Raw genomic sequence first — 25,885 nt, forward strand, 5'->3', positions numbered from 1 at the left:
TAACACTTTATGTTTCTGAAGAAACTTTTGGTATCCTGTTTAATATTATTGGCTAGCTTACTTTCGTATTCCATCTTCACTTTCTTAATGACTTTTTAGTTGCCTTCTTTTGGTTTTTAGAAGCATTTCAGTCCTCTAACTTCCCACTAATTATTGATCTATTATATACCCTCTCTTTGGCTTTGACTTCTCTTGTTAGCCATGGATGTGTCATCTTTCCTTTAGAGTATTTCTTCCTCTTTGGGATGTACATATATATCCTGTGCCTTCTGAATTGCTTCCAGAAATTCCAGCCATTGCTGTTCTATCATCATCCTTGCCAGTGTTTTTTCCAATCAATTCTGGCCTATTTCTCTCATGCCTCTGTAATTCCTTTAACTCTACTGTAATACTGATACATAAGACTTTTACTTCTCTTTCTCAAGTTTCAGGGTGAATTCAATCATATTATGATCACTTCCCCCTTAGATTTCTTTTACCTTATGCTCACTAATCAATTCTGGTTCATTTCACAACACCCAGTCCAGAATTCCTGATCCCCTCAACCACTAGCTGCTCTAAAAACTCACCTCATAGGCATTCTAGAAAATCCCCCTCATATGATCCAGCACTAACTTAATTTTCCCAATCTACCTGCATATTGAAATACCCCTTTGGGCATGCATTTTCTATCTACCGTTGTAATTTGCAGATCACATCCTTCCTACTGTTTGGGGGTCTGTATGCGACTCCCATCAGGGTATTTTTACCCATGCAGTTCCTTAGTTCTAACCACAAAGGTTTAACACTTTCTGACCCTATGTCATCTCTTTCAAAAACTTTAATTTCATTTTTTACCAATAGAGCAATGCCGCCCCCTCTACCTTCCTGCTTGTCCTTTCGATACAATGTGTATTCTTGGACATTAAGCTCACAGCTATAATCCTCTTCAGCCGTTATTCAGTGATGCACATGACATCATACTGTGGCGACCCACTTTCTGCGCAGGCGAACCGGCTCACAAATAGCCAGCGTGCGGGGAGAGACTTTGGTAATGCACCTCTGATGTCATTTCCACCCGGAGAGGGCGGGCACTAGGGATTAAATGCCAGCGCCACGAAGTTTGAATAAACTAGTCTCGAAACGACTTACTGACTATGTGTTGTTATTTCAGCGCTGTGTGTAGCACATCGCTACAATACATACAATCTGCAACTGTGCTACAAATTCATCTACCTTATTCTGTATACTGCGTGCTTTCAAATATAACACCTTCAGTCCTGTATTCACACTTGTCAATTTTGTATGTCTTTTACATTACAACTCATCCTGTTGATTGCAATCTTGCCCAATCAACAGCTTCTCTTCACTGCACATTGCCTCTCTTTGTAAACCAGCTACTTCATCTTCGACACTATCACCCGCCTTTCCGACGATACTTCTTGAAATATACGCAGCTCAGGACATTGGTCACATCTTGCTCAATCTTTTGAATCCTAACTTTGTCTTACCAATGCCAATAGTTTGAGAACCACTTATGAAAAAGCTGATATATTAATGGAAAACCATGACATTTCTGTGTAGAATTATAGAGGTAGCGCCCTTCCTGTCGGACAAACTTGTAGATGAGTTTGAATGCCTTACACCTGATGTGTGGCTACAATTTAGTTGTTGAATTGTTGCACCTTTTCACTTTGGGTCCACACAAATGCCTTTGATGGCCAGGAGGAATTCTTGCCCTCAGGCAAAATGAGGCCACAATCTGGAATGTCTAGGTGTGAACCAGGTTCACATGCTGCTCAGGAAGTCATCATGGAAGGTGAATGGTGTCGCTGTGAAGGGGGAGCATCATGTGCAGTGTAGACAACCTCTCATAGATGATTATGCGAAGTCTGCTGGTACCTAACCTGTTCCTTTATTGTTTCAACTTTGAGAACTAGAGCCGACCCGGCCAAATGACCAAAGGTGCTGTCTTTCCCATTCTCCTGGAAGACTGCTGCCTACATGATCTGGGTAGGGCTCTGCTCATGATGAAGTTGAATAGGGTGGTTGGTGTTTTCAGTCCTTTGCCTTTGCAGAAGGCAGGTCAGTTCATCAGGTCTGTTGGCTGATGTTCTTCCTCTGGTGTGGAGAACAGCTGGCTGTTGATATGATGCTATTGATTTGCTCTTATTGAGCCATAAGGCACTCATGAGTTACATCTCAGTGCCTAGTGAGAGAAGCAATTGGGGTCACAGTTTAAATCTCTCAGTCAATGAGGATATCAAGTAGCTGTCTCGTTGCAAATGCCAGAAATCTAGTTGGATCAAAACAAAACTGCATTGAGGTGGTCTATGCATATTGCAGCATCTGCCTGTGTCTCCGCTGCAGATGACGCCTGTTGCTCACTCCTTGCAAGCTTTTTGAATCACAGCTTGGTGTAGAAACTCCAATGCATAGAAACATAAGAGACTACAAATAGCAGTTGACTCAGCCAGTTTTGTCTCAGCCAACTCTCCCTACCATTGAGGACACCTACAAGAGGGTGACATCTATCATTTGGGACCCCCACCATCAGGGCCTGGTCCTCTTTTGGATGCTGCCACCAGGCAAGAGGTACAAAAGTCTGAAGACCCACACCTCAAGGTTCAACAATAGCTTGTTCTGTACTGCCACCAAGTTGTTGAGCTGACCAGAAAAAAACCCTGAAATTCCCTTGGACTATATTTCTTTTCTTTTCTCTAATGTCATTACATTTATTTTAGTTTATTTTATTGTGTAAGGTATGTATAACTCATTCAAATTTAAGACTATGTTATGTTTGCCATTTTATGATATACTGTGCTTCTGCTGCAAAAACCAATTTCCAATTTTCATGGCTCTTGTACTTGCCTACGACAATAACTTTCAACTTAAACTTGAAAGAAAAGTACTTTGCTTCCAGTGTGCTCTTACTCTCTCATCACACAACCCCGTGAGAGCAGGGAGACAAAATGCCCCACCTTTCTATTTATTGTCAGTTTGTATATTTGATTAGAAGCCTGCTAACCTGCTCACCATCAGCCTTATAGAGTGATAGAGTTGTTCAGCATGGAAACAGGCCCTTTATGTCAATGATTTGGACAATGGGATTAATGGATTTGTGGCTAAATTTGCCAATGATACAAAGATAGGTGGAGGAGCAGGTAGTGTTGAGGAAACAGAAAGCCTGCAGAGAGACTTAGATAGTTTAGGAGAATGGGCAAAGAAGTGGCAAATGAATTACAATGTTGGAAAGTGTATGTTCATGCACTTTGGTGGAAGAATTAAATAGGCAGACTATTATTTAGATGGGGAGAGAATTCAAACTGCAGTGATGCAAAGAGACATGGGAGTTCTTGTGCAGGATACCCTAAAGGTTAACCTCCAGGTTGAGTCGGTTGTGAAGAAGGCGAATGCAATTTTGGCATTCATTTCTAGAGATATAGAATATAAGAGCAGTGATCTGATGTTGAGGCTTCTATAAGGCACTCGTGAGACCACACTTGGAGTATTGTGTGTAGTTTTGGGATCCTTATTTTAGAGAGGATATACTGACATTGAAGAGGGTTCAGAGAAGATTCACGAAAATGATTCCAGGAATGAAAGGGTTACCGTATGAGGAACGTCTGGCAGCTCTTGAGCTGTATTCCCTGGATTTCAGGAGAATGAGGGAAATCTCATAGAAACATTTCGAATGTTAAAAGGCCTGAACAGATTAGATATGGCGAAGTTATTTCGCATGGCAGGGGAGTCTAGGACAAGTGGGCATAACTTCAGGATTGAAGGACACCTATTTAGAACCAAGATGCAGAGAAATTACTTTAGTCAGAGGTTGATAAATCTGTGGAATTTGTTGCTATGAGCGGCTGTGGAGCCCAAGTCATTGGGTGCATTTAAGACAGAGGTTCTTGATTAGCCAGGGCATCAAAGAGTATGAGGAAAAGGCAGTGGAGTGGGGGTGACTGGAAGAATTGGAACAACCCATGATTGAATGGTGGAGCAGACTTGATGGGCTGAATAGCCTACTTCTGTTCCTATATCTTTTGGTCTTTAGCCAACCACATCCATAATCTTTTTGCTCATTCCATTTTCGCATTTTCCTGCATTAGGACTGAATTATTCTTTGCCTTGCCTATTTAAGTGGCTGTCTTAAACATAGAAATTGTTGATTTCACCAACTCCTCTGGCAACATGTTCCAGATATCAACCACTGCATGTGTAAGTAAGATTTTGAAAGGAACCCAATTATAGTCCTCACATCAAAACCCTGGGGATTACAGTTGAATGGACCCGCCCTGTAAACTTTACGGTGTAAAGAACCTGCACAACAGATCCCCTCAGCCAGACTGCATCTCACGAGAATCTGGTGTATCTCCCTGTGTTATTTATTCTTCTTATTTAATCTGCTTGCCCTCTGTGGTGCCAATATCCGACCAGTGAAGGCACTTAGTGCACAGTGATGAAGATAGTGATGATGACACAGGCACAGAGTACCTTTATGCGGGCTCATCCAATGCAGTTGGAGGTCTGGTCTCTGCCACAAGGGAGTTGCTTTCAGATCCTCCTCTTCTGTATTCTCATGTTCTGGGGAGGGGGAAAGCTCAAACAAAACATCAGAAATTTGTGAAGTACATCGATAGTGATGCAACGGTACAGTTGGTGCTGTCAATGCCCAAGCAGCTCTGCGCTAATTTATGAGTCATATCTGGCTCCCCTACGGCCACTCTATCTTTCACAGTAACCTTAATGTGCATCTCCACCGTTTGGATGCCATCAGCTGTATGATTATTTTTGGTCAATGATTGCTACAGAGTGAAGTGCTGGCAGTCTGTGTTGAATGACTTGACTGAGAAGTTATTCAATGCAGAGCTGCCAACACCGGGAACTGCAAAGAGCCCCTTTGGGCTCTTCTTTTTATGTGTAAACCTCCCTAATATAAATTTTAAACATCTTTTATATCAATGAGTTTTAGTTGGACTGATTTAACAGCAGCATTAAGCACAATGGTATAGTGGTACACTGAAATAGCTATCTATGTTATAGCTTCTTTCTTTGGTAATCCCACTGCAAGTAAAAGCCAGTGCTATCTGATTTAATATTAGAGTGGCAATTCCTTTCCCTCACTTAGACAGTGTGGTGGGAATCCTATTCTCATGGAAGGTGACCCACAGTGAAACTCTGCACATCAAACACCATGAAAGCAACCCTTACATTATGATCGGCCTGCCCATTCAGTGCAAATTTATTCATTACAATTAGCAATCAACAGAAATATTTAATTTAATGCTGACAATTATGTCTCCAAGGGGAACATTTAAATCTGTATGGTAGGATATTTTATGCTTTTACCCCTGAGATAAAATCCACTCCTCTCCCTCTGGGGACAATCATGACTCTGATTGCTTACTTATTGATTGCAAGTTGAGCTTTCACTACCTTTGTCCATATAATCCATATTAAGTAAAAATGTAGTATATTTTCTAACAGGAAGCAAAACTGCTCAGGGGCAACCATAAAAATGGATAAAATGTATAGCCAGAGACAAAAAGCCTTCTTGGGAAGTGTAAATTGAGAAACAGATTAATTTATATGCTACAGGTGGAGGATGGAGTTAAAGATGGTTTAGGCTAATTGCTCACATAGCAGTAAATAATAGTGGGTGATAAAATCCACACTTTTAAAATAAAAATCAAGGCAATATGGCACAATGATTAGACTAAGGGCAAGTACATTATGTTGCGGTGTGTGCTGAAGGTTTTCTTCGGAACAATAGGCTTTAATGGCTTTGAAATCACTCTTATAAATGTTTCAGAAGGCCCTGTTGAAGGAATTTCTAAGTCAATGTACAAATACAATTGGAAACTTCTTTTTTGAATAATTTTAATGAAGGGTAGCCAACATCATGTGGGAAGGGAGAGGGTATGTGGAGAGGAAAGATGGACTGACACCTGACTGGGCAGATTCAGAATTGACTGTATGTAGATCAAATATTGCAGTAGCACAAGAGTTATGGTGGTTAGGGACTAGCCACCAAGAACTGGACAATCAAATTCAGTTCCAGCTTCAAGATGGCAGCTGAGGAAATTAAATTCATGAAATTAAATAAAAAATAAAGCTGGTCAGTACTAACAGCCATGAAACTACTGGATTGTTGTAAAAACATTTGGTTTGCTAACTGCCTGACATATCCACTGTGACTCTATATGTGACTCACTATTAATTGCCTTCTCAGTTGTGTGATGATTATGGATGGACAATAGCTGTTAGATTTGACAATTTTACCTAGTCCTATGAATGTATAAATTTTGTCTAACATCCGCCAGGTATGACTTTTACAGTGGTTAGTTGCTGAGGTAATCATGCTCTGGGTGCCTCAGCCGTGGTACAGTTGGCAATAGTTCATTACTGGAACATCCCACAGTTCCTCTGAAACAGGTTCAGAGACATTGTTGTCTTGTGCTTTGTGCTGAATATTCTGACCAACTGTATATAACAGGGGAAATGGTACAGGTGTGCTGGGTGCCTGATGACCAAACATTAGAGTCTAAAGATCAGCAGGAGCAGGGGGAGAAAACTGGCACACAATAATATTTCCCTGCATGTCATTCACAGTCTTATCTCTCAGATTAGCAGAAGAGGAAGACACAAATAATGGGAGTGTAATAGAGGGATATTGACAATGTGCAAGCAGATGGGATTATTTTAAATTGGTACATGGTCAGTTCTAACCTCGGGGCCAAACAACCTGATTCTGTGCTGTAAAGAAGAGTATCCTTAGTAGAGACATTTATTATAAAGCATCCTAATTCACATCAAGGGATCTCCCCGCACAATAGTCCTTAATACAGTACCAAGGCGGATCAGATAACAAGTGCTGCCAGTGATATGTTTGAGCCATGTTTGGAATGAGTACCTTTGAAGAAAGCACTCATTCTTAGTTGTGGCACAGCAAATGGACTTTGGGAGGTATCTGAGCAGTCCTAGTCAATTCTGATTATTTAAAACGTTCCTTTAAATACCATGAAATCAAATAGACATGATGAGCTCCCAGTTCTATAGAGATTCTGCTCCAAGTTAAATTGGCATGGGTTAAAATAGACTTTGCATGACTGGTGGCAAGTTTGATACATGCCTGTTGAGGGAAAAGATCAAGTGTATGACTGAAGATGATGCTCAGAAATTTCAGTTCATGTTTTCAATTGGCATCACCAAGAAATTATTTCCAGTGCAATCTGCACTGGAGATAACTAAAACTGGATTGCCTTGTTTCTAAATATCAGATTCCACTTAACTCTATTTTTAAGTGTTCTAAAGGAGACAGAAGCAACAAATCAGAACAGCATGAGTCAAAATCTCCAATAATAACTTTGGTGAACTAATTTTCCCACCATTTAACAAAAGTAAGATCTATTGAAAATGGATATGTAAACTGATACAGCATAGCTTAGCGATACTGACATCTACTTTCACGTCATCATCTAGTTCAGTCACAGCAACAAACAGGAAGGTTGGGTGAGTCATATAATCAAAGTATGGATAAATGTCAAAGCAAATCAAACAGGTTTGCTGATCACCAGAGATCAAGTTGAGGGCATCCTGTGGCTGTTCTCTGCCATTGATGCTCATATTGTATTTCCAGCAACAATACAAAGGTAAAACATTTCAAAATGAAATGCTCTCTGTGAGACTGGAGGCAATCTGGACCATGACAGACAAGGATACCAGCTTTCAAAAAGCATTGAACCAAGTCACCTCCTCCTCAAAGCTCTTCAAAATGAAATGACACAAAAAAAATATTGTTGGTGAAAATATTGGTTTGCAAAAAGAACTAAATACAATAATTTTAACAGTCAGTGAGTTTAATTCATTTTCTATAACATGAACAATTACCAAATAGTATCAGTTTACTTTCTATCAGCCAATGGTAAAATGTACAGTTCTCTTGTTGTGTTGATTATATAACCAACAAAAGTTCCATAAATCTGTGGTAATCCTGTACACCAACACTTGGATCTCAAAAAATGATTAACTGAGGTGTGTGCTGAATGGAGATCAAAACTTGAAAACAGAGTCTGTTGTATAATTCATTAGATACATCACCATCCAATCAATTATTTTCTGGAGCAACACAAGCAAAATGCTGGAGGAACTCTGCAGGCCAGACACCACCAACGGAAATGAATAAATAGTTGATATTTTGGGCCAAGATCCTTCATCAGTATGAAAATGAATAGGGAAGATGCGGGGCGAGGGTGGTGGTGGGGGAAGGATTACCAGCTAGATGGCAATAGATGAAGCCAGGTGGGTGGGAGACGGGGTGAAGTAAGAAGCTGGGAGGTGATAGGTAAAGGTAAAGGGCTGGGGAAGAAGGAATCTGATAGGAGAGGAGAGAGGATCATGGGAGAAGGGACACCAGGGGGAGGTGAAGAGAAGAGGTAGGAGGCCAGAGTGGGGAACTAAAGAAGAGGGAAGAGAAAAGAGAAGAGAATTATGGGAAGTTGGAGAAATTGATGTTCATGCCATTAGATTAGAGACTACCTAGATGGAACATGAGGCGTTGCTCCTCCAACCTGAGAGTGGCCTCATTGTGGCAGAAGAGGAGGCCATGGACCAACATATCAGAACAAGGATGGGGACAGGAGTTAAAATGGTTGGCCACCAGAAAATCATACTTTTTGCAGCTGGAGTGGAAGAGTTTGACAAAGCGGCCCCCGACCTACCAAGTCTCACCAAAGTACCCCAATCTACCCCAGTCTCACTAATGTAGAAAAGGCAGCATCAGTAGCACCAGCTGCAGTAGACTATCCCAAAAGATTTGCAGGTGAAGGGTTGCCTCACCTGGAAAAACTGGATGGTGGTGATGGAGGAGGTGAATCGGCAGGTGTAGCACTTATTCCACTTGCAGGGATAAATGCCAGGAGGGAGATTAGTGGGGAGGGATGAATGGACAAGGGAATCATGGAGGGAATAATCCCTGCGGAGACTGGAGACTGGGTTGGAGGGAAAGATGTTTTTGGTGGCAGGATCCCATTGAAAATGGAAGAAATTGTGGAGAATTATGTGTTGGAAGCAAAGGCTCATGGGGTGGTAGGTAGGGACAAGAGGAGCTCTATCCTTGTTGAAACCTCAGCTTGGAAACAGATAGACAATAGACAGTAGGTGCAGTAGGCCATTCGGCCCTTCTAGCCAGCACCGTCATTCACTGTGATCATGGCTGATCATACACAATCAGTACCCCATTCCTGCCCTCTCCCTATATCCCTTGACCCCGCTATCTATAAGAGTTCTATCTAACTCTCTCTTGAATGCATCCAGAGACTTGGCCTCCACTGCCTTCTGGGGCAGAGCATTCCACACATCCACCACTCTCTGGGTGAAAAAGTTTTTCCGCATCTCTGTTCTAAATGGCCTACCCCTTATTCTTAAACTGTGGCCTCTAGTTCTGGACTCACCCATCAGCGGGAACATGCTTCCTGCCTCCAGCGTGTCCAATCCCTTAATAATCTTATATGTTTCAATCAGATCCCCTCTCATCCTCCTAAATTCCAGTGTATACGAGCCCAGTCGCTCCAATCTTTCAACATATGACAGTCCCGCCATTCCGGGAATTAACCTTGTGAACCTACGCTGCACTCCCTCAATAGCAAGAATGTCCTTCCTCAAATTTGGAGACCAAAACTGCACACATGAAAAACTGCAAAACTTTGCAGCAGCAGTACAATGATAATATAGGAAGAAAAATGTAAATCAATTACAGTAAATATTTATATAGTTAGATTAAAAATAGTGCCAACTGAAATAATGTAAACATCAAAAATTGTGAATCAGTGTTTATGTACATTTAGGAACCATATGAAGCAGATATCTATATTGAATAGCTTTATTAAATAAGCAGTGCATAAATGGAAACTTTAAAAAAAAAATCTATCTCATCAACAATAGGCAAAATATTTTGCAGAATGGCTGAATACTGGGCTGGGGGCTAGAAGGAAAAATTCATGGGCGTTCAAAAGAAAGGAAATGGAATATAAAACATTACAGCACAGTACAGGCCCTTCAACCCATGATGCGGTGCCAACCTTTTAACCTACCCTAAGATCAATATAAACCTTCCCTTACTTTGCTCTCCATTTTTCCACATCAATGTGTGGATCTAAGGTTTCTTAAATTTGCTTAATGCATCTGCCTTTATCAGCACCTCTGGCAGGGTGTTCTACACACCCACCTGTGTTCTGTGTAAGAAACTTACCTTTTACATCCCCCTGGCTCTGACATTGCAGAGAACAAACTTATTTACGTCAAGGAATAGAAGGTAATGGGTCGTGGGAAGAAGCATGCCAAGAAAAGGCCTGTTAAAAGTAGGATAGTAGGAAAAGTATGCAGTTGGGAAAGGGAATAAGGGATGGGACATTGTACAGTAGGTTGAGCGTAGGTGTGCAAGAAGTCAGAGTGAGGTTGTGGCATGTTCGAGATGGAGCTGGGAGCGGAGACAGGGCGTGCGGAATGGAGAAAAGTTGTTGCATAGGAGAGGCAGTTTCAGGGCCCATCCACCTAAACAAAAGGGTGAGGTTTGATCGATCGAAGTGCCAGGCTGATTTGAAAAGGTTGGGTACGAGCCGAAATGGGACAGCAGGGTCCACGCCCAGAGCATATTGATAATGACAGGTCCTAAAGTGAGGATTGATTCAGTGCTTGGATGATTAAAACTCTAGGCCAGTTGAACTTAAAAGGTGGGGTGTTGGGACCAGAGGCGAGGCTCAGGCCACTTCTGCTCGCTGCTCTGCGACGTTTACTCTGCTTTTCGCTGCATTGAGGCTGAGGCAGTGGGCCCACTCTGGCTGCCCTGTGCTTCGTGTCTGAGGACTCACTTTCGTTCTAAATGCTATTTGCTTACTTTTATTGACTGCATGATTTGTCTCTTTCTCTCTCTATGCACAATGGGTCTTTTTTGATGGGTTCCTTTGCACTTCTTGTTTTGTGGCAGCCTGTAGGGAGACAAATCTCAAAGTTGTAGAACGTGTATAAACTTTGATAATAAATGTACTTAAACTATCACTATTTAAGATAGTTGGGAGTGGTGTTTACAATCTGCTTGGTTAAGGATTGAGAAAAGGATTAGTTGGATAAAGTTGGTCAGGATGAAGTCTGGTAGTGGGGAGTCCATTAGAGATCTACTAGTGTGGTAGGGGATGGAAGTGAGGAGAAGTGGAAAACTTAATGAAGATTGAACCAGAGAAGGATTTTATTTCATGTGCTGCAGCCATGGACCTCTTCATAGAGCCATGGACATAAACAGGCCCTTCAGCACATTCTCTTCATGCTGGCCTGATCTTTTGCCTCATTCAAACAAGTACCTATCCAAACTTCTCTTAAATTTTACAATTGAACGTGGATCTACCACTTTTGCTGGCAGCTCATTGCACACTACAGTCAATACTTATTTCTGCACGTGCAGCAGAGTTTTCAGGCTAACCAAGTGGATAGTGGATTCATACGGTATCAGAAAGGAAAGAACTTGCAAGGGTACACGGAGAGAGAGGGCTTGTGGGACTAGCTGAGTACTGAATGGCCTGGATAGAGTGCACAGAAAGAGGATGTTTTCATTAGTAGGACAGTCTGAGATCTGAAGGCACAGCCACAGAAGAAAGGGGCATCCCTTTAAATCCAAAATGAGGGTGAATTTCTTCAGCCAGATGGTACTGAATCTGTGGAATTTGTCGCAACAGAGACGAGTGGAGGCCAAGTCATTGGGTGTACTTAAGGCAGAGATTGATAGGATCTTGATTAGTTAAGGGTTATGGGGAGAATGTAAGAGAATGGGATTAAAAAAGAAATTAGCCATGACTGAATTGTGGACAGAGTTGATATACTGAATGGCCAAATGCAGCTCCTCTATCTTATGGTCCGATGGACTCCCCTTGCAGTCATGGAATCATAGAATCTTACATCACAGAAACAAGCCCTTTGGCCCAACTCACCCAAGGTGCCCACCTATGCTAGTCCCATTGAATGTGTTTGGCCCATATTCCTCTAAACCTTTTCTATCCATGTACTTATCCAGATGACCTTTAATATCTCTTCAATAGGACTTCAGGGCACTACTGACTGAATGCCTTCATCCTGTGCTATAATTCTTCTGTGATTCTATGGAGCTGTCAGCAAAAGATTGCACATTGGATGTAAGAACTCTCAACTAAACAGCAGAGTCTGGTACAACAATGTAACAAAGTCACACCACATGGTACCCATGACTGCTGAAGGCACATTGGCACTAATACACACTATATTACTTCCTCTTTAAGTAGAAATAAACCATACAAAATATTTTCTATTTACGTACATCAAATGATACAATTAATTTATGTTTTACAATAATATTCAGTTGTAGATTCTACCATCTATAAAATAATTTGATCTCTTGATGGCTCTGAGTCACTGAACTCTGCAGAACAAGATGCACTTTAATCTCTGTAGTACCAACTACAGACATGAGTCATTGAGAGATCTGATACAAATTTAATCTCACATCCTGTTTCGCAATTGTTGCTTCAATGTAATTAACCTCAGAATTGTAAATACTGTACATTATATCACATGTTGTTTTTTACCTCAGTCTTCTTGGTGTCACTTGAAATTAACCAAACTGTCCATTTAAAACAACATAGAGGCTACTAAATCATATCAGTAATGAAGGTATTTATAATTATAAATTGTGTCTTGGTTTGTTACTGGATGCTATTAAGTCAAGGCGAGTTTATTGTTATGCACACGAGTGTGGCAAGGTACAGGTAGAATGAAAAACCAGCAGCAGTATCACAGGCCATAGTTGTTTATTGCTGAGATAGTTCGGTTCAGGAACTGGACTGATGTGGGAAAGCAGCTGTTGCTGAACCTGGAGTTGTGGGACTTCAAGGTTCAACAGTTGCAGCATCTGGTACTTTGGTTGCTTCTTATGGCTTTGCACTTCTGTTTTCATACAGTCTTGCAAACTGCCTGCAATTCACACCCACAGTAATCACTGGAACATTTTCTTGCCATCATTTTTGAATTCACAAGGCCACACACTTTATTAGCAATGCTGTACCAGACTCAGGAGGAACCCAGATAAAGCGGATGGAAGTACTCATTTCCCCAGAGAAGGGGGATTTAAAACCAGGGGATGCAGATTTAGGGTAAGAGGGCAACGATTTAAAAGGTACTTGAGGGACAACTTTTTCTCTGGAGGGTGAGGAGCATATGGAATGAGCTGTCAAGGAAGTGGTTGAGGGAGGTACAATAGTGTCAGTTTAGAAGCACTTGGATGGGCACATGGGTGGTTCAGGCTAAGAGAGATAAGGGTTAAATGCAGCAAATTGGGACTAGGTGGGTGGGACGATGGTCAGCATGGTTCCATTTGACTGAAGGACCTGTATCCCTGCTGTATTGCTCTATGACTCTATGTCATCTTTCATTCACTTCCAGGTTCCTTCACCTCAGTCCTTGGCTCTATGAGTTGTGAGTTTCTTTTGTTGTCCTGAGTACGCAACACTTATGAGTTTCAGCCAAGTTATTGTCCTACACTTTCCACAAAGGTCCCTTGTTTAAATGCTTGAATTTCCTTCCAGTCCCAGATCCATATTCCCTATCAGATGGACCCTCGATATTTTCCATATGCAGTGGTGCTGGTGCATCTTCACCTGCACTGTGATCGGCATAATTATCTTCTGGAAGGAGCTATATCTACATCCCAGATTTCACTTTCTCTCATGAGGTAACTAAAGATTATTTGTCTATTAAGCTTCCCAGCTATCTAACTTAAATTTCAGCCTGCAAGCTTGGAGCACCAGCGGTTGCCAGCTGAAGATTTTTTGCTGCCTTGATATCAATGATCTTCTTGATACTGCCAGAGATTTGGGCCTAAAATGTGAGTGACTTTTCGAATCTCTGGCTTTCCAAGACCATAATCCTTTCAAAAACACATTGCCTCAATCTAAGCGACTTAGTCCAGCCTATTCTCCAGAACAACTCCACTTTGCTTTCCCAGCAAAAAATGCCTTGGGCATTTTGGATACATGTCCTATTGACAGGTGTAATTATAGTATGAGCAATGTGTTTATTTATATTGGTTTCTCAATCTGCAAAATGGCCTAAAATGCATTGTCCTTATCACTTTTCTTTAATGAATAATTGAAACAATTTAGTGTCCCAGTTCTAGCTCCTCATTATCTCATTCTCCCATATGTATGGCATCTCAGTGGCTCTTCTATACCCTTTCAATCTTCTGGAATATGTTTAATTATTTGTTAACTTTTTTGTGGAGCTATTACTTGATGTGTTGTATGTGCGTTACATGTACTGTGTTGTGCACCTCGGTCCAGAGGAACGTTGCTTTATTTAGCAGTATACATGTATGCGTTAAATGACAATGAACTTGAACTTTCCATCTAGTTTCTGAGTTAAACAGCGATAACTACCTTCTATACTGTGGCTATTTTCTTCAGGGATTTGTTCTTTTGTGCAATATAAATTGTGCAAAAAAAGTTACCTTAAAAATAAAATGTGTAAGATGGATAAGAAGGGATTTTTTTCTTTAGATGGTTGTGAATCTTTGAAATTCTCTAGCCCAGAGAATTGTAGAGGTTGAATTATCAGATATACTGAAGACTGTCTTAGCGAGATGGCACAGTAGCAGTTAGCACCAGTGATCATTGATCAGGGTTCGATTCCCGCTGCTATCTCCTCATAGCCACATGTGTTTCCTATGTGCACTCCGATTTCCTTTTATGTTCCAATGACGTACATGTTAGCAACTTAGGATATGATATGTTGGAGCCAGAAGTGTGGCGACACTTGTGGGCTGCCGCAACATGATCCTCATTGATTTTATTTGATCATGAACATTGTACGTTTCAATGTTTCCATGTACATGTCACAGATACAGCAAATCCCACTTTTGATATGGGGAACTGGCAATAAAGTAGAGCTAGGTCAAGATTAGATCTAACAAGGTCTTACTAAATGGGTATGGGCTACTCTTACCTCTCAACTTTGCAAACTTACAGACCACATCACTGCTCACCATCATTGCTGCTTTCCTCAAAGAACCATGTTCCCTATTCCTTTGCAACAGATCACTGTTCTGCTAATCCTTCAATGGCATCCAAGCTCCTCCTCTGTGTGGCTGGTTGTATAAACAAATGAACAGAGATAAAGATAGCAGCAACAGAATACCCCATTTTGAAATCAGCAACTCTCAATCAACAGCAATACCCAGCAACAATATATCAAAAGGTCCATATAATTCTTAAGGACAAACTTACTGTTCACTCACTGAAATGCCACACAATAAAAAGTTATTAACTTGTGTCTAACTCTTTTCTCTGATCTTTTAAATTGGTTCGGAAGATTATCATGGCAATTTCCTGCGCAGCAAGTATTCTCATGCATGAACAGATGGTTTGCATAAAATACAAATGGGTATTCAAGAAATGAAAGCTTCTTTGATTAATGTCTTTGAGGAAGTTGCCACACAGATTTTTAATAGTTTATTTGCTTTTTCAACTACTCCATGCAGATGCTAATTGCAGAATTGCTCTGTCAGATTTTATGGTGAATTTTCAAGACCTTTAAGCATTGTAAGTGCATATTGATCTATAGTAAATAAATCTCTACCCACTATGCATAACAATTCAGCCTTTCTGGTACTTCCTCCTTATCAATTTTATCTTCATCAATTATCTCTAAGACTTTTGCTGCCAGAGAGATAATGGCAGCATAATGCAGATGCAAGAGACTGCAGACGCTGGAATCCAGAACATAAAATAGAATGCTGGAATATTTCAGCAGATGCTGTAGCACCTCTGGAGGCAAGAGGTGTAAGCTAACATTTCAAGTCAAGACCCTGCATCAGGACTGACAAGGAAGAGCAAAGGAAGATGTGTTGGCACAGGAAGCAAAGTGACTCTTGCTGGCTGCCTCCAGCGTAATCTTCTGACTGTGTTGGCCATTAGCAAAAATATGAAGCATTTCACTGTATGTTTCGATGTACATGTGACAAATAAAGATAATCTTTCTCTAATAATGCTAATCTCTCTCTTACTGCCAATATGTGGCATTACATGGTGGGGGTGGTAGTTGATAGGTGAAACTGGATGGGGAGGAGAAATAGTGGAGCACCATCTTCATAAAGACATACGAAACCATCCGTTTTTGCAAACATCTTGGTGTGTGATCACCCTTGCTCCTTCTCTAACTACCAGCCTATAGAGAGATCCTGCAGCTTCTTCTCTGCTGCTGTCATTCTGCTTTCATATTCATACCTCAATCTGCATGAATGAAAGTTTAAACAGAAAAAAAGGTTTGAGAGTAGAAGCTGTATGAAATGTAGACACACAGTAGAAGAAGGATTCGTGGCAAATGAATTGGAGAATTACATTTGCCTAGTGCAAAGCACGTGAGTTCGTTTGTTGGAAGAGTTGAGAGTGGGTGTTTTTAGAATATGGGGCTTTGAGTGTGGAGAACAAAATATGATTTTATTTTTCAAGGAAACAGAGCTTCATAAGGTAATCTGGAAATACACCACCAGTGTTGGATTATTATACACCATGTGGAAAGCTGCCTTGTCATGCTCTATGTATTATTAAAATACATGTTGCTCCTGAAAATATGAAAGCCCCATCCAGGATGCTACAATAGTAGCTGACTTCAAATGAGAATCAACAATAAACTGCCGATGTTGCAATTCTGAATCACAAATAGAAAATGCTGTAACCACTCAGCAAGTCATGCAGCATCTATAGAGAAGAGAGCAGATCTATTGGCCTTGTTCTGGACTTCGCTCTGAGCTGATTTCCATTTTAGACTATTTTAAGATCTAAATGAAGTTAATTGAAAATCTAAATCATGTTCCACATAATTTCTTTTTCCATAGATGCTGCTTGATCTGCTGAGTACCTCTGGCATTTCTTTTGAGATATCAAATGAGATTATTTCCTTATTGGTTTATGCGAAGCAGGCAACACTGACGAGACAGCATTTATTTATCCTGAGAGCTTTGTAAGTGTTAATCACATATGCCATGAAATTCATCCCCTGCTGTTAGCAATAGCAAGTGAGAGGAGAGCATGTTTGAATTGAACGTCTGCCTCTGGAGTATTTCCATTGGCTTAAGTAGTGTGGGACTAGGTCCCTACTTACTCAGATGGTGTTGTTATAGTGGATTCCATTTATGGAAATGTGTTCTTCAATAGGCTTCCTTTCAAATTACAAATTACCCACTTTATTGAATTTGTTTCAGAATTAGTCAGAGTATGTTCTAAACCCTGTGTTGATTGTCTGATTGGATAGCTACCAGACAAGTGTGGCCATCACTAGCTTTAACCTTGGAGCCCTGAAGGCACTGATAGGTGAACTGCAAAGGTTGAGGTAATCTGTGCACATTGCTTGAAGAAGGGCTTTTTGGTTCCAGTTAAAACATTCTCTCTTCTTTTTTTTCCAAAACAGTGTCAATCCACAAATACAAGATGAGGGATATAAGCAGTCAGAAATTGAAAGGGAAACATGAGGAAATAAGAGCAACAAGAAGATGCCCAGTGGAAGATTTAGGAAGAGAGCTTCAATTCTGTCCAGGAATATTGCAGCTTTCTGAGCCCTATCAGGTAACACAGTTTCACTGTCTGTATCAGAACAAGCAATTCTGCCCTAGGTCACCTGTCTGTGATTTTGGCTCCATTTGTCTCTCTCCATGAGCATATTCGGATCATAGCCTGTTACATGTGTTTAACAACACCTTACGTTTCAGTGCATTCTTACCCTCCAGCTGCACCTGATAACCAATTGACCAAAGGAATACTGTAACTTACCCCCAAGGCAATGCTGACCTCCCCCTATCTCAAACCTTTCTCTTCTCCCACCCATCACACCCCTTAGCTTCTCTACAGCTTAAGACTTGTGTTTTACCCAATTCAGATGGTCTTCAAATTGAAACATTAATTATGTTCCTATTTCCACAGATGCTATTTCCAGCATTTTCTATTATTTTTATCTGCAATTGTTTTGATTTTAATTTAAAATGGCGTTGGAATAAACCAGAGAAAGAAACTAGAGGTCCATGAGCCAATTCTCATTGGGGGATTTGAGGTGGAGAGGACCAGTAACTTTAAATTCCTTGGTGGAATCATTTCAAAGAGTTTATCTCGGGAGCAGCATGTAAGTGTCATTACATAAAAGGGAACACTTCTACCTTCTTAGAAGCTTGAGTGGATTTGGTATGTCATCTAAATCTTTGACGAACCTCTATAGATGCACCGTATCCTGACTGGTTGCATCATGACCTGGTATGGAAACACAAATGCACCAGAATGGAAAAGTCTACAAAAGGTAGTGAATATGGCCCTGTCCATCACAGGAAGAAGTCTCCCCACCATTGAGGACATCCACAAGGAGCATTACCAAAGAAAGCAGCTTCCACCAGTGCACCAACCAGGCCTTGGTCTCTTCTCATTGCTGCCATCTGGAAGGAGGTACATGAGCCTTAAGTCTCATACTAACAAGTTCAGGAACAGATATTACTGCCTGGATAATTTTACTCACCTTAACAATGAACTGATCCCACACCCTGTTGACTCACTTTCAAGGACTCTACAACTCAGTATTATTTAATTTCTTATTTATGATGAAAAAGCTTTTCTCGGGCTTCCAGCAGGGTACAAATATTGATTTTAACTGACGTTTTGAAGACAAACTCTGCCATCATCATCAGTGATGATGCCTGGGCACATCTAGTCTGGTGGTATTTATACCTCTGTTGTCTGTCCCTCCTGTTTGGTTAGTCCTCATCCAATCAGGTTTCTGCTATTTCACCTTGTTTACTGGAATTCGATTGGAAACAAGATGGGACAGTGGAAACCTGATTCGATGAGGACAAACCAATCAGGAGGGACTAGACTTGCCCAGGCATCATCCGTTATGAAGATGCCAGAGTTTGTCTTTGAAACATTGGTTAAAATCAACACCTGTACCTGGCTGGAAGCCCAAGAATTTGTCATATACGCCAGGAAAGCACTAGATCCTTTTTACTTATGATTATTATTGCTATGAGTTTGTTTTTGCATTTGCACATTAGTTGTTTGTCAGTATTTGTTTATGTGTAGTTTTTCATTGATTCTATTGTTTAATTTTGTCCTTCTGTGAAGGACCATGATAAATAATCCCCGAGTAGTACCTGGTGACATATATGTACCTGGTAATAAATTTACTTTGCACATTGACTAGAAGATGTTATAAGTTGCCTGAATGCTCTAGCATTGTTTGTTCATCACAAAGCTGGCTTCTTTCTCCTTCCTAGTTGTGTGTTAAGCTGAAAGCAACAGTGCAACCAAATCCACAGACTTACTTGAAGTGACCAGTTTTTTTCACACAATATTATGTTTTGTTTCAATACAGGTACCCCAATGGATACCATTAATGAAATATATCTGTCAGGTACAAGTTAATAAACTAATATTATCAAGTCACATGGGACACAATTCCCTCAAACATCTGTTTTTCCTTCAAATGTATTTCAATTCCTTTGGCCAACCTTAGAAATCAAAGACCAGATTTTAATTTAGCCCCTCCAGCAGCTGGATGATTATGATGATGATAATATTTGAAGCTGCCTTCTCCCTGTCACTGCTGGTTTTTCCTTGCAGTTTGCATGGTTGGTCATGCCATCTGTCACAGAGGATCCCCCTAAATGTGTTAAAGTTGGGATATTATGTTTTACATTAGAATCAGAACCAGGTTTATTATCACTGTCTTAGATAAAAAGCTGTTTTGCAGCATCTGTACAGAGCAGACACATCATTACTATAAACTACAAAAGAAATAAATAATGCAAAAAAAAAACAATAATAAGATGTTGTTCATGGATTCAGGGACTTCCAAAAATCTAATAGCAGAGAGGAAGAAGCTGTTTATGTGGGTCTTTAGGCTCCTGAAATTCTCCTTGTTGGTAGCAATGAGAAGAGGGCATTTCCTTGATGGTGTGGGTCTTTGGTGATTGATGCTACCTTCATATTGCATCTGCTCTTGGAGATGTCTTGAAGATCTCCAGTGCCATTTAATCATAAATAACAAAAGACCTGCTGAGTGCCAAACTTTCCTGTAGTAACTTGACATCTTGGGTCTCTTTGTCAATAAGAGTTTTTAAGTTGACTGTTCCGAAAAGCTTCTTGCCCTGGTAGAGAAGCTTTCATCTTCCAGTGATCTCAAGAGTTATGCTTCTGGGGCATATATGACTCAGTAAGGACAAAGGAAAGGTTACAACAATGAATAATCTAAAATCTTCAGTGGTAAAGTGGGAAGGGAAAGGATGTGGGCCCAGTGGTTGTGAAGGTGAAATGGGGAAATGGCTAAGTTATGGTGGCAGGCCGTGCCACTGGACCCTGTCATCAGCCATCGAGATTGCATTGACTTTAATACACATTAGACACCTCCCTTGCAGGTTTCCATCTGACCAAAAACTCTGTAAGGTGGAAGAACCGGTGAAGAGGGCAGCACTGTGATACCTGATGGACCCCAGCCATATATGTGTCCAGATCCTTGATAATAGTTAAGCACTTAAACCATGACAAGCATGTCCTGTGGAAGCTACATCTGTGATGGAGCAGCCTCTTTGGAAGAATGTGTCCTCATTCTGAATGTGGAGCAAGCTGGGAAAAGTGCCACAAACTTTAGATGACCCATCTGTCCTGATGTGGACAGTGCTGAAGGAGAATAACAGCGGCAGAGGAAGGAGAGGAGGGCCAGCCCGGAACTGCAAATGCCACTCACTAAACAACATGTCCTCACAGTCAAATAACTGAGACAGTGCTTTTCAATAAGATCTTTTTATATTTTCCATGTGTAATGCCCTGGTTCGTATTTTTACTGTAATGCTGTATGTATTTAATTTAGCAGTTCAGTAAGAGCACTCCGTTCTGCTGTCAGCCTGTTTGGATTATTGTTGAAGATAAGGGATGATGTGGAATGTGTGGCAACCAATTTGGATGGTAGAATTAGGGAAAGATTTTCTTAGTGGGAGACACTAGGTTGATCTTAGGGCTTTTTTTGGTTTGGTAGGAGATGAAGAGAGAAGATGCTGGGGAGAACCGGTCGTAGCGTACGATCTGGTGGGAGACCCGTTTATTCGAGAAGGATTGTGAGTGACGTTCAGAAGGTGGTGTGTGCTTTCACGCTGACTGAGGGCCCAGCGTGTGAGTGACAGAGAAGTTCGAGCTGAGCTCCTCTCGACTGTTCAATTAAAATGGGCCCTTTTCTTTTTGTTTTTCTTTACTAACCCTTTAGTTAAGTTGAGAATCATAAATATAATTCTCCTAATTGTATGCCGTGTACTGTCTGATATTTCATGGCACTAATTTGTAACAGGGTAGCAAATTACACAGCATCTGCACAAACCGGGGTTTGGGGTGGGAGAGCCGTCTCAGTCTCATGAGCTTGGCAGGACCGGAGAGTGTCTTCCCTAGACCTACACAGCCAAGGAAACCAGGGGGTTCCACATGTTAAAATACTCTGATCCTACCTGCCATGCTGTTTTATCAGCTGTCTATTTCTTTGTATTATCCAGTTCTAACCTTCACTTAGAGCTTTGCTTCTCTCCCTCCTGACTCACTTCTTGTATACCTATCCCCTTGACAAGCCAACTCCAACTCTAGCAAAAGTACTGACAAACTTCTCTTCAGAGATGTTGATTCCCAGCCTGTTGAGGTATAACCAGTCTAAACCAGACAGGTCTTATTGGCCCAAGGAATGATCCCCAAGTGTCAGCAATCTAATATCTCCTGTCCTACTACATCTCCCCAGGTACATGTTCATTTGCCCTGTCCTATTTGTGTACTTGTTAGCAAATAGCACTAGGAGTAATCCTGAGATTGCTACCTTTGAAGTTTCCTTCTTAACATTTATTCTAATTCCCTGAATATGCTTGCAGTATCTTAATCCTTCTATATATGCCTCTGTTACAAAGGTGGACCGTGGTCAGTCCTTTATCTTGGCACCAGAAACTGTATCATCCTTGAGTCATCTCTATGGCTGCCAGTGTGCTTTTCTCCCCCCCCCCCCCCAAATAATGAACACCCCCATTACTATTGCCTTCTCTCTCTTCTTTCTCCCTCCAGCACAACTGAGCTATTGTTACCCTCACTGGTATGCAGAAAGGGAGCTCTCTCTGTGAGGAAGAAGGATTTAGGGGTGTTTTGGACTACCAATCCCCTTGCTTTTCCTGTCTGATTGCACAAGCTGGGGTGTAATGTCCTGGAAGGTTCCATTCACTAAGTCTTCAGTGAAACCCAGGTTTCAAGCTGCTTTATCTGGAGACTCTCCCAATACACATAGTTACCTAGGTCACTGGAAGCATCCGTAACTTGGCAGAGGATGCGCATTGCACTTGGCTGAGCAACTCTTTCATGCGTCACCTTCACAGATGACTTTATAAAGTAGAAATCTGTTAGCGAACACTCACTAGCTATTTGCCAATTATGACCAGCTTTGCAACATGTCACTTTGAAACTGTGGTTTACACTTTTAAGCTAATGGAGGAAATAGAACTGTAATTGTACTTGGTTTGTTATTGTAACATGTACCAAGATATAGTAGAAAGTTTGTCTTGCCTGCTGTTCATACAAATTAAATGATTACAGTGTGCACTCAGGTAGTACAAGGTAAAAACAATGACAATGGAAAATAGAGTGTAACAGCTACAGAAAAAGTGCAGTGCAGGTAAACAATAAGGTGGTAATGGTACGGCTCACCATGAGGCTGATCTCATTAGACCCCTTCTTCACAAAGTCCACATTTGTATACCTAGTGGGCTGCTGTATTCAAACCATACGGTGCCCTGGCAATCCCTCAGCTTGTGAGATGGCCCATGCTGTGAAAAAGAGGAGCTGTCATGACTGTATGCTGAGAGATGTGAGTGGCACTGTGAAACACTCACGTTGTTAAGGAAACAATGAAAAGAGTGGACCATATGGTGTTGAGAACGATGAAGAGCTGTACTCAATATACCGACCCTTGTGGGATTTTGTAAATGATCTGCTCGATTCCCGAAGCTGTCAGATGAGAAGCCCATCTACATGTATCTATCCAGGCTCAACATTCCACAATGTCAGAATCAGAGACAAAATCAGTTTTATTATCAATGGCATGTGTTACGAAATTTGTTGTTTTGTGGCAGCAGTACAGTGCCATACACAAAAGTAACTGTAATTTACAATATAAATGAATCGTGCAAAGTGGTGAAGTGGTGTTCATGGGCCACTCAGAAATGGGATGGCAGAAGGAGCTGCTGCTAACATGTTGAGTGTGAGTCTGTAGGTTCGCTCCAATGGTAGAAATGAGAAGAGGACATGTGTGAAGACGGTAAGGGTCCTTAATGATGAATTTCACCTTACTGAGGCACCACCATTGGAAGATGTCCTCAGTGGAAAAGTAAGATTGTGTCCGTGATGGATCTGGCTGAGTTAATAACCCTCTGCAGCCTCATTCAATCCTCTGCACTGGAGTCTTACTGCCAGGCAATGATGCTTTCCATGGTACATCTGCAGAAATTTGCAAGAGTCTTCAATGACAGACAAAATCTCCTAAAACTCCTAATGAAGTATAGCCTTCTTTGTCCTTGCATCAATGTATTGGGCCCAGGAAAGATCCTCTAAGGTACTGATCCCCAGGAAATTGAAACTGCTCTCCCTGGTGTATGCTCCCCTTCCTGAAGTTCACAATCAATCATTTCCTTGGTCTTGCTGATGTTGAGTACAAGGTTGTTCAACCAACCAATCTATCTCGCTCCTGTGCACTTCCTTGTCGCCACCATGCCCAAAACCCTGGGCAGAAGCAGCAAAGAAACTTTTGGGTTCTGGCAGAGATATTTATGTCATTCATAGTCACAGCAGAAGTGCTGGAAAACTGGAGGGTGGCTGATGTTGTGCCCTTATTTAAGGAGGGCTGCAAGGACAAGCCAAGGAACTACAGTATAGGTCAGTAAGCCCAACACCAGTGGTGGGAAAAATACTGAAGGGGTTTCTGAAAGTCAGGACCTAGCTGAATTTGAAAAGGTAAGACCTGATTAAGAATAATAAGCATTCGTTTCAGCATGGGAAATAGTGTCTCATAAAATTGATTCAGTTTTTTGAAGAAGAGACCAAGAAGATAAATGAGGGCAAGATCTGCATGGGCTTCAGCAAGGCATTTGACAAAACTCTTCATGGGACGTGCGTCTAGAATATTAGATAACATGGGATCCAGGGTAAGATAGTCTACAAAATGCAAAATTGGCTTGGCAGTAGGAATCAGAAGGTGGTAACAGAGGGTTGTTCTTCAGCCTAGAGGCCTACGATCAGTGATGTCAGAGGGATCAATGGTGTATCCACCATTGTTTGTCATCTATATTAATGATCTGGAAGTGAATATAGGTAGCATGAATAGTAAATTGAAATATGGCAGAGTTTAGGTGGTTAGCTAAGATCTCAACAGAATCTAGATCAACTCAGAAAATAGGTCAAAGAATGGCAAATGGAATGTAACTTGTGCAAGTACGAAACGTTATACTTTGAGAAGATGAGCCAGGGAAGGAATTCCATAGTGAAATGCAAGACCCTACAGAGTGTTGCAGAACAGAGGCACAAGTACAGAATTACATGAAAGTGAAGATAAAAGGCAACTGTATGGAAAGGAAGGTATTTGGTATGCATACCTTCATCAGTCAGAGCACTGAGTATAAGAGTCGGAATGTGATTTTTCAGCTGTGAAAAAAGTTGGTGGGAGCGCACTTTGAGTAATGTGTGCAGTTCTGGTCACCTGGCTATGGGAAAGGGTGCAAAAAAGTTTCACACGGATGTTGCTGGTATTGGACAACTTGAGCTTTAAGGAAAGATTGGATAGGCTGGGGCTGTAATCCTTGGAGTGTAGAAGGCTGAGGGGTAACCTTATAGAGGTATAGTTAATAATATTATGAGGGGAATGGATAAAGTGAATGGTCATTCTCTTCTTTTCCAGGGTACAGAGGTCTGAAACTAGAGAGTTTAATGCAAAAGGGGATGATTTAAAGGGCGATGAGGGTCAAATTTTACACACAGAGTTTGGTGTGTATATGGAACGAGCTGCAACAGAAAATGTTAGAGGTAGGTACAATTACAGTGTTTTAAAGACATTTAGACAGATACATGGATAAAAAGTTTAGAGAGATATGGGTCAAATACAATCAAATTGAACTGACATAAGTAACCACCTTGGTTGGCAAGAATGAGCTGGGCTAAAGGGACTATGTCTATGCTACGTATATCTAGATGCTTTTCAGAAAAAAATCATACTGCCAGGAATCAATTTTTCTCATACTCTTTACAAGTTGAAGCATGCCACAGACCTCACTTATTCTGTTTGTTCGTTCTTATCAGCAAGTTGATGATGCAACCTACATTATGCCACTGGAAAATGTGTCAAAACCTTTGAATGTGTTAATATCTTGTGACTACATCTTGACCATGACTTTGTAACTATGATTCGTTGTTTGAGACTGTCCTACTAGTGGAAATATCTTCACATCTACCCTGCCGAGCATTTTTAGATCCCGATTGTTACGAACTTCAAAGAATACGGATCTAGTTTTTGTAGCCACTCATGAAATGGACAACAGTCATATGCCAGGAACTGGCCTTGGGAACCTCTGTAAAATCACTTTTAATGTCAGTATATTCTTTATTAAATATGGGAACTTGAACCATATATCGTATACCAGATGTAGCCTCGCTGATTCCCTGCCGACTTATAACAATACCTCTATTTTTAAACTCTAACACCTTCACAATAAATGCTAATATGCCTGCTAAATGCTTGTATAAGAACACCTAGATCCCTCTATAGTCCACTTATTCTCAGTTTCTCTTTGATGAGA

Source organism: Hemitrygon akajei, chromosome 9 (assembly GCF_048418815.1).
Source record: "Hemitrygon akajei chromosome 9, sHemAka1.3, whole genome shotgun sequence".
Lineage (NCBI taxonomy): Eukaryota > Metazoa > Chordata > Chondrichthyes > Myliobatiformes > Dasyatidae > Hemitrygon > Hemitrygon akajei.